Source organism: Hemitrygon akajei, unplaced genomic scaffold, assembly GCF_048418815.1.
Source record: "Hemitrygon akajei unplaced genomic scaffold, sHemAka1.3 Scf000062, whole genome shotgun sequence".
NCBI classification, from domain to species: domain Eukaryota; kingdom Metazoa; phylum Chordata; class Chondrichthyes; order Myliobatiformes; family Dasyatidae; genus Hemitrygon; species Hemitrygon akajei.
The window spans coordinates 5,001,665-5,012,208 of record NW_027331948.1 but is presented as its reverse complement, the minus strand read 5'-3'; the positions used below and the strand labels follow the sequence as shown (position 1 = coordinate 5,012,208).

General features: G+C 44.1%; 1 protein-coding gene across 1 annotated transcript in view; it reads left to right on the top strand.

The window, feature by feature from the left end:
* Positions 1 to 4,855: 4,855 nt before the first annotated feature.
* Positions 4,856 to 10,544, top strand: part of LOC140721832 (NACHT, LRR and PYD domains-containing protein 5-like) — a 32,420-nt gene continuing 26,731 nt past the window's right edge. Inside the window, exon 1 of the mRNA XM_073036641.1 lies at positions 4,856 to 5,019. The gene's annotated coding sequence lies outside the window, so the exon portion shown is untranslated. The remainder of the gene's footprint in view (positions 5,020 to 10,544) is intronic.

Genomic DNA, 10,544 nt, shown 5'->3' with positions numbered 1-10,544 from the left:
AGCCCACGATTCTATGCATTAAATGTCATCTGCTAGTTTGTAGTCTAACTTCCCAGCTGCTTCAGAGAAAAATGTACCTTTTGGTAGCCTTTCGCACTGCCAACTACATCCCCATCTCGGTTAATCCACATATTTGCTGCTCGAATTTTCCACATCTTCATTTGTTATCTAATTCTTTAATATCAATACCAAGCACTCAGTCGCTGTCCCTGCTGCACCCCGCCAGTCTCATGCCTACATTCAGAGAGAAACATCTGCAAGCACTCTACTGCTTCTCTACTTGCTTCATTCTGAATTATAAGGACTTTTCCCTTTTGGACCAGCCTCCCATGCAGAACTTTGTCAAACGCCTAGTTAATGTCAAAGTAGGCAATGACCTCCACATTCCCATCATCACGCTACTTGATAACTTCCTCAGAATTCTCAATAATTTAATTAGACATGACCTGCAACGCCGACTATCCCTCAACAAGGCCCAGTCTTTCGAAATCCTATTCACTCTGTTTCTTAAAATACCCTTCAAGGACACACACAAGACTGATGTCAGGATCACGTGAGCTATAGTATCCCTTCCATATTTTCGAGTCTTTCTAACACAAATGAGCAGAACCAGCTGTCCTCACATCCTCTGGTATATCGCCCATAGCTATGGGCATTTTATATGTCTTTGCCAGTGTTCGATTAGTTTCTACGCTTCCCTCCCATAGGGTCCGTGGGAATACCTTGACATGCCTTGGGGAATTATCCATTCCAATTTAGTCAACAGCTGTTCTGTAACCTGTACACAATCCATGACTTGACTAAATTTTCCAGATTTCAATAGTCTTTGTATCTGTCTCCCAAATTAATACAGGTAAAGAAAATTATTTGAAGATCTACCCCTCCCCTTTCCGGTCCTTGACCAGGTGAGTACGATGATCTTCAGGAGATCTCCTTTGACAGTTAATTGGACTGTAAGGAAAGCAAAGTTGTTGTTTTTTCTCATTAAATTATCCTGCCACCAAATTTTCTGTTATTCGTGGAAATGTGCTCGTTACAGTTGCTGTTACAGAGTTTAGAAGAGTGATTCCGGAATGAAAAGTTTCATGTTCGAGGGAACATTTGCTGTCTGCGGACCTGCTCTCAATGGAAATGTGGTGACTCTGAGAACAGGAACCTCAATTAATTCCTGAGGTCCAGATAGAGTGGTTGGGGACAAGATGTTTTCAATAGTAGGGGGGTCTAGGAAGTGAGATCATAATCTCATCCCAGTCGATTGTATGTGGGAACCTTCCGTTCAATCATTCTGTCCGGTAGCAGTATCTGAATTACCCCTGTAGCAATGCCTGGGTTTGATCGTACTTATAAGTTATTTGCAGACACGAGAATATGATGGTATTTTAACCACTTAAATGCACAAAGAAAGAAACTTTATGGTAATCACCACAGTGTATTGTGCGATGTCCTTTGCATATATTCCATAATTTCCATTTGGAACAGACATGCCGCATTCAACAATGTTTTTCGACTTTGGACCAGATTCTGTACTGCTACAAATTTTGTAGAGGTAGAACTACCGACAGATTTACTCGATGCGCCTCGGGACTGCAGTTCCTCCTACACCAGGTTAACAGTTCACCAGAAATGCAAGAAGTGTTCGACATTTCTCTCGCTGTCTGGTCACTGTCCCTCAGGGGAGAGGCAGTGACCTCAGGAGCGGATGTGGATGGCCGGAATCCCTGAGCATTTACTGTATGGAGTATATGATGGTTGTGTTGGAATGAAGAGGTAACTAATGAATGTACGGAATGAATTGATGGAAATCTGTTTAGGATGTCTCAAACATCTTGCAATCTGTCAATACTTGTGAATCAAAAGGAAAACACAAATGTACTGAGTTTCCAGCGATTTATTTCCAATTTCATATTAAAACATTTTGTTCTTGTTAATTGACGGAAAACGTGGCGGCGAATTTCGCTGGTCCAGATCCCACTCAGCAATAAGATAATGAACAAATGTGCTTTACCTGCTGGAGAGAAGTTAAAATATATTCCCAATCGCTGGTGACACATGTCCCGGGTCCGCCGCCCAGTTAAATAATCATTAGGTTCCAGTTCAGTTGTGGGATGGGGAGGAATGTTAATTTTAGAACGAGGAATAGCCAAGACACTGCAGCATATCATTGACTGGAGAGAGTCCTAGGAGTGTTGGTGCTTCGGCTATAATCCTGGGATGGGACTCCAGGAATACCGACCTGGCTGTGTTTAGGCTTTGGCCTTGGCCCAGATTTGTGGTTCTACAGGTGGGACTGGATGTTCCTCCTTCTTCAATGAAGCAGAAGTTTACGGTCGGGTGGGTGGATATTGGTTGTAAGGTATGAGCTACAATGAGAGGTTGGATAAACCCTGTGCTGTAGGAGAATGAATTTAGATTGAGTGTTCTACACGAGTCCATTTCCTAGGAAACAAATCATTTCAGTGTAAACTTGGGTTGTTTCGCTAGAGTAGGCAGGTATACTTGAGTGATACCTGAGTGAAGTTTATAAGATTAAGAGAGGCATAGGTAGAATAGAGAGAATATATTTTTCTCACAGAGTTGAAATGTCTAATGCCGAATGGGATATTTTCAAAGGAGATCTGAGAGGCAGGTTTATTTTTCCACAGAGAGTGTTGTGCCTCAAATGTGCTGCCTAGGGTCGTCGTAGCGGCAGATATATTGGCGACCTGGAAGAGATGTTTACATTAACACGTGAATGTGGAGAAATGGAAGGATCGTGGCCATTGTGTAGACAGAACTAATTAGTTCAGTTGATCATTTGATTACTAATTTCATTGGTTGAGCTCAGCTTTCTTGGCCGAATTGCCTGTTTCTATTGTGTACTGTTCTATGTTCTCTGTGTGTGTTACTTTTTTTTTCGGGGGTAACAGAGACAAGAGATGTGAATGGGAATGGGAATGGGAACATCAGCTCACTTGGAGCTCAATGTGGGAAATGTGAGATCACCCACTTCTGAAGGAGAAACAGAAGCATTGGGTGTATTTTAAATGGTGAGGGACAAAGGTGCAGTAGGTAGCGAGGGAGGTCAAAGCTACATTGAATTTATTGCAAAAGTTACTGAGTATGTTGGTCCATCCATGACACTTTTGTCCCCTTTCTTCATTCCTCTCTCTCTCTCTCTCTCTCTCTCTCTCTCTCTCTCTCTCTCTCTCTCTCTCTCTCTCCTCTCTCTCTCTCTCTCTCTCTCTCTCTCTCTCTCTCTCTCTCTCTCTCTCTCTCTCTTTCTCCATCTCTGATTCCTCGTCGGATGTCTCGATCAATGGTCTGCTTCTGTGCCAAGATGAAACCACCCTCAGGGTTGAGGAGCAACACCTTATATTCCATCTGTGTACCCTCCAACCTGATTGTATGAATACTGAATTCTCCTTCCAGTAAACAAATACTCTCCTACATCTCCATTCCGCACTCTGAACTTCCCATTTCTCCTCTCCCGCCTATTACATTCCGCTGAGTGCCCTCCTTCCATTTCTCCTATTGATAGCTCTCCGATTCTTTAATCTCCAGCCCTTGAACTGTCCTACACATGACTTCACCTATCAACTTCCAGCTCGTCTCTTTCTCCATCCCGACCTTCTTTTTTTACTCAGATATCTTCCCTCTTCCTCTTCAGTAACGAAGAAGGTTCTTTTATCCATAAATACTGCCTGATTTGCTGAGTTCCTCCAACATTTTGTATGTTTTGTTTAGGATTCCCAGCGTTTGCAGGTTTCCTAGTGTTTAAGTGAACTAACTACCCTAATACTTACTTGAGCTTTGTTGAGAATATATCAGGAATATTGTGCAAAATCCCGCTCCGTATATTAATACGGGTTATATAGACAAAAGAACAAACTGCAGAAGAACTCAGTTCGCATCTGCTGAGGGATATCAACTGTCAACAGTTTGGGCTGAGACCCCCACCCCCCCCCCCCCCGGACTGTGAGTAGATGGAAAATAGCCAGAGAGAAGAGGTGAGGGGTGGGGATGTTGCAGGAGTTGGGGAGTAAAATGTGGATACCGGTGGTGGGGGGGAGGTGAGGTTGGATAAAGCACCAAGCTGGGGAGGTGAGTGGCGGAGGCACCATGGAGCTGTAGAAAGTGGAATTTAATTCTATAGTGGATTAACAAAGAGGTTAGAGAGTATTTGTCAGAGCAATATACCATCCTGATCCCTGGAGGACGATGAAAACTCAGTGACTGTCCTCACATAAAACAGGGATCGGCAGATGTGTGGAGACCGAAGGGATCGAGGAAATAGGGATCGGGTAGAAACAGGTGTCTGAGATGGGAAAGCAGTCATCATTTGTTTATTGTTTGATGGGCTGAATGGCCACCTCCTGCTGTTTCTTACTTGATGTTTCTGTGTAATTGTCCTGTCAGACAGGAGGAATGTAAATAGACATTATTGTTTATAAACACAGAAGTGACTGGAAGGAAACCTGCACAATTCCTGTTTTGGTTCTGAATTATGTGTGGGACCGGGATGGGTATTAAACCTATAGCTCTGAAACCGGGGGATAGGATGTGCAGAACAATGCCGACGGGGAAGATACAGAGGGAATATTAAAAATGTAGCTGGTGTAAATATGAAATAACGTGGAAAATGCGGCAGGAGTGTCGGGCAGCGTGTGAGGGTCGAGTGGCAGAGTCACCGTTACAGTTCGGAGTCTCTCCACAGATCATGCGATCCCGTTTCTCACTCCAATTTTAACGTATAACAACAGCATCTGCGTGTTTTTGCTTCCTAGGCCCCGCCCACGCACTGTCGACGTCGTTATTATTTAGCATATATCCAGAGTTCCCGGATGCGGCTGTTTTCTTTACGTTCTGTGTTGAAGCGGATCCTCGGCGGGAAGACGGGGACGGTTCTCTTGTGTGCCTGGCAAATAAATTAAGTTCCCATCGCTGAATATTGAGGCCGGTCCCGAAGGGGGAACGAGACCGACAATTTCCCGTCGGTAAGAAGTGAGGTCGATCCCGAGTGGCGTGGCCTGATGTTGGGCAGTAAGTCCCGTTTACTTCCCCGAACTGGCGGCCTCGTCGCGCTTCCTGGCTACAACCTGCCGGGATTGGTCAGGGTTGTGGGACCTTTACACCGACTCGCCTGAGATGAGTCGCCGCTCAGTACCTGTTGCTCCGTGCCGGTGGGTGTGGGGGTGGGGGGGTGGGGGTTGAAGTCGTGATTCTGGGACGGCTGAATACACAGGTTTCACTGAATACAGTGCGAGGTAGAGTAAAATTTTAGTTCCACTGTTACAAAATGGCTACAGTGTTAATCTTTGTCATAATGTAACTCACAGCATCTGTTATTGAGTTTGTTATTTCCTTTTTCGGTTAAATTTGGTGAACCACTTCCTCCGTTTCCAGGGTATCAGTCCGCCAGAGTTGCTAGGGGTGTTGCACATTTTATCGCTCTGTGGTCACCGCCTTTCAGCGTAGAGATAGCGGCCACAGGAGCAAAGGTAACAGAATGACAGTGGGAGCAAAGGATGCTGTGAGCATTGACTGTATAGATTGCGTTACACCAGGGTGGGAATGAACTGAGTGCTTACAAACTGGTGGGAGTGAAGGTGGCATTCAGACACAGTTGTTGAACACTTTGGGGTGTCCCAGACAATTTGCAATCATTTAATATTTGTACAATAAAATAGAGGGAACACAACAGTTGAATGAAATTTAAAGTAAGAAGAAGAAAACACTGGAAACGCTTAGCTGATCGGCAGCATCTTGTACAGTTCCAATTCTGAAACTGTGTCTTCCACCATTTCTCCTTTCACAGATGTAACTGAGTTCCCAGCATTTTCTATTTTTTAATTTTACATTGTGTTCCTGTTGCACTGCGGGAAACATGGCAGTTTGTGAGTCGGAAATGGTAGGAACACCACGGCAAATCACCTGCACCAATACATCCAAGGGGTCTCTGTGTGTGAGTTATACTATTGAGAAGGAGGAATATAGAACTGGCAATATACAGGCTGCAGTCCAGGTTGGTAATTCTACAGCTGGGATCGGAATTCCTCAGTCTGCAGTTAAGCTGAAGTTCGAGCGTTTGAACGCTAACTCTGGGGAAATCACCGTCTACACCACTCAGTGGGATGCCATGTCTTTTAAGTATGTTGGAGATTTTTGAAGAGAACTATGGGAATAAATGAAGTTGGGCCGTGATGTTGTCCATATGGACTTTGGTAAAGGTACAACCTCTAGCAAGATTCTGCATGCCAGCTGATCTGAAAAGTTCGGACACGAGCGATTCACGGGGGCGTGGCGGGGGTACTGGAGAGGTGGATTCAGACCGGGGTCGATGACAGGAACCAGAGACTGACGACTGAAAATAGTCTTAGTGAAAGGGAGCTTGTGACCGATGTCACAAGCTTATGTCGGTATTGAGACCTCTGTAATTTATTAATCATGCCAATTGTTTTGGCATGAATGTACATTCGTGGTTAGCAAGTCTGACACAATATTCGGGAGTCTGCTTCGTACTGCAACAAGTTGCAATGAGTTTCAAGGGGACCTTAGGTCAGTTATGGAGATGGGCTGAGAAATTGGAGATGGTGCAAAATGGACAGTCAGATCAAGGTGGGACTGGTATAGTGAATCGGAGGACAGGGAGTGTTGTGGAACGGAGCTACCTGGGTGTACAAATGTACAGTTCACTGAAAGTGGACGTGCAAGTACAAAGGGTGGAAAATAAGGCTTTAATCCTGCTGGCCTCCATCAGGCAGGGCACTGAGTTCTCGATTATGGACGTTATATTGCAGGTATATAAATTGTTGGTGGGACTACACCAAGTATTATGTACAGTTGTGTTCACCCTATGGCAGGAAAGATATTATCAAGCTCGAGAGGGTACGGAAGGGATTGATGAGGATGCTGCATGGACTAGAGGGCAGAGTATAGGGAGAGGATGGCGGAGCTGGATCTTTATTCCACAGGATAATGAGGGTAGCATTGAAGATGTTTATAAAAGCAAGAGAGAAGGTACATTATGTGGTTGGTCGTGGTATTTTCCCCAGCGTTCAAGATTAAAAATTGTTTAATGTCATTCCAGTACACAAGTGAAAAGGAGAACAAAGTAATTGTTATTCTGCATCCAAAGCAGTACAGAACAAAACCGATAGAGACCACATTAATTTAAAAACACACACACACACACACACACACACAATATATATGTACAGTGCGATAGCTTAAAAACAATGATTTTATGTCCAGACAGTGATGCCAGGCAGAGGAATATCTGGACATGTCAAGAAATTTTAAACAAGTGGTGGTGGGTGTGTAGAGGTACTGATCAAGCTTACTGCCGAGGGAAAATAACTGCTTTGATGCTGATTATGCTGGCGTGGATATTGTGTAGCCACTTCCCTGATGGATGTGGAACAAACAGTCCCTGGCCAGGGTGTGTGGGGCCCTTTATGATATTAAGGCACTTTTCCAGCATCTTTCTGGAATCTGTGCTTGATGGCGGGTCGACCTCGCTCTGGTGTTTGGACTTGCTATCGCGTGAGCAGAGTGTACAGCAAAGGCCTCAGCACAAGGCGGAGGGTCACACAGTATGATGGGAAGGGAGGACCAGTTGTACACCCTGATTGTCTGTAGTTTGTTGATCAGGGAGTCCAACACTCAGTTGCACAGTGGTGTGTTTAGACAGAGGAAAAGGATTGTCGGTGGGACAGTAGCTTGAATGCCGAACTGAAATCTAGAAACAACATTCTGACAAAAATGTTTTTGATTTCAAGATGTGTCAGGCCAAGGTGAATGAGGGATGCTATGTCAGCTGCCATAGAGCGATTCGGTGGGAAAACATATTGGTGAATGCCCAGTGAACAAGAAGAGGGCTTTTGATGTGTGCCATTAACAGCCGTTCAAAACACTGAATGCTGATTGGCGTCAGGTCCACCGGGCATTAGTCGCTTTGTTCTGATGTGTAGAGTTCTTTGGTACAGGAATGATGGTGGTTGATTTCAAGCATGTTGGATGAGTGAAGTGCTGGCGATGGCCGTGAAGACGTCAATGCGTTGATGTGCACACCACTCAGCTCTGAAGCTGTTAACTTTCCTGGCTGGCTTCTGTTGCATTCCTCGAAACATTGCTTAGAGTGCCATGGAGGGGGGTCTTCACTGGTACAGTGAAGCCTATTTTTTCCTTACGTGATCTTTAAATCTTTCATGCCCAGTCATATACACCAGGATTCGTTTCCCAGCATTGGGCACAGACACAAACTGCGGAGATATAGGAGAGACCAGAGAGGTAATCTCAATACACAGAGGTAGTGAGTATACGGAATGAGCTGTTCAATGTTTGCATCGTTGGTTATTTACCCCGGGTTCAGTATTCTCACCGTGTTTGGAAATTCTCTCTCACTTTCACCTGTCTGTGAGCAGCTGGAAATTAAAGAAACTTTCAAGATGCTGGAGACCTGAAATCAAATCAGAAATTGTTCAAACCCATTCTGCCACAGGGTGTTAAACTTGAAATATTATCTTTCCACAGATTATCTTTATCTGTTGAGCGTTCATTTCGTTTGCAGCATTTTAGTACATTGCCTTGGAACGAGTTCAGTCTCTTGTGAAATGAAGGTGTGTGGAACTGGGAAGTTAGGTTGAAAACTATCAGAAGGATTCTCTGTTTACACCACCCAGTGTGAGATGTGAAAACATATGCAAGCCTCTCGGTGTGGGCTGTGACCCTGTGAGGTTGGAACCTGTGATAGCACTCATGTTTTGAAGCAGATAGAACGAATCCGGTGGTCAACTTGCTCTGCTTTATGTGGTGATCTGTTAGTATTTCTGTTTCGTTCACAGATGTTGGATTATATAGTTCCTTTGGAAGCAAAGCAGAGACTGAGTTCTTGTTCCGCCCCTCAGGGGGTGAGGCTGTGATTAAATATGCTGCTTTGTGTTTGCACCAGTAGTAATAGACCAGTGGTTTCAATGTTCAATCTATGTTTGGAAATTACCCCTCCCTGTCGCCTGTCTGTGGGTCAGTGGGAGTCAAATATAAAATCAAGATGCTCGAGATAGAACAGAGCATAGAACACTATCACAGGAACAAGAACAGGCCTCTCAGCCCACAATGTTCTGTTAAACCAGCTGAAAAGTAAATCAAACCCTACCCAAAACTTATCAGTCTTACCTACACAGACAGCAAATACAAGGCATCCATCACTCTCTGAGTAAAAACAACTTACCCTCACATGTCCTTTGCATCTGCTCCCTCGCACCTTTAATGCATGTCCTCTGATACTAGACATTTCTAACCAGTGAAAAGTTACTTCCTGTCTGTCAGGATCCTGATTGTGAAGATTTATGAGGATCTAACCTGGTCCCAATATATTGATGTAGTCATAAAGCGGGCAGGACAGCGGCTATACTTTATTAGGAGTTTGAAGCGATTCGGCATGTCAACAAATGCACTCAAAACCGTCTATTGTTCTACCGTGGAAAGCATTCTGATAGGCTGCATCACTGTCTGGTATGGAGCAGCTACTGCACAGGACCGAAAGAAGCTGCACAGCGTTGTAAATCTAGTCAGCTGCATCTTGGATAATAACCTACAAAATGCCCAGGACATATTTAGGGAGTGGTGGCTCTGAAAGGCAGCGTCCATTATTAAAGACCTCCAGTACCCAGGGCATGCCCTTTCCACACTGTTACCATCAAGTAGGAGATACAGCAGCCTGAAGGCACACACTCTGTGATCCAGGAACATCTTCCTCCCCTCTGCCATACGATTCCTAAATGGACTTTGGAAACTATCTCACTTTATTTTAAGATATAGTATTTTTCTCTTTGCACATTTTTAATAATCTATTTAATTAATAATTAATTGATTTACTTGTTTATTCATTGTTATGTTTTATTTCAATTATATCTCTCTCTGCTAGATTTTGTATTATGTATTGCTTTGGACTGCAGCTGCTAAGTTAGCAAATGTCACGTCACATGCCGGTGATAATAAACTTGATTCGGACTCTGATTCTGATTCTGTCTACTCTACCTATGTCCTTCATAATCTTATAAACCTCCATCAGTTCTCCCGTCAGTCCCCTCCGCTCCCAGGAAAACAATCCAAGAATGTCTACCAAAAACTGGATAATGTTTGAATCCATTCTGACTAAAGGTTAGGAAACCGAATCGTTAACTTTGTCTCTCTCCCCACAGCTGTTCCCAACCTACTGAGCGTTTCTAGTGATTCCATTTCCTCTTTATTACATTTATCCTGGAAAACTTTAATTCTCCTGGAAATGGACCAGTGCAGTAGCACTCGTTTTGTGACAGTTGGTCGAAGTGTAAAGAAACCAGAGCTTTTCCCAGTAAATTATCCTGGTACCAATTGTCCTCCTAATCCTGGAATGTGTTCAGCACAGTTGTTGATAACAAGGTTGACAAGAATAAGGTGAGGAATGATAGGTTTTAGATATGAGGAGTATTTGATGGCCCTGGGGTTCAGTGGAGTTCAGAGGGATTGTGGATTGTTGGGGGTTGTGGGGGGGGGGAGTGTGGGCGAGGGTTATTATTTACACC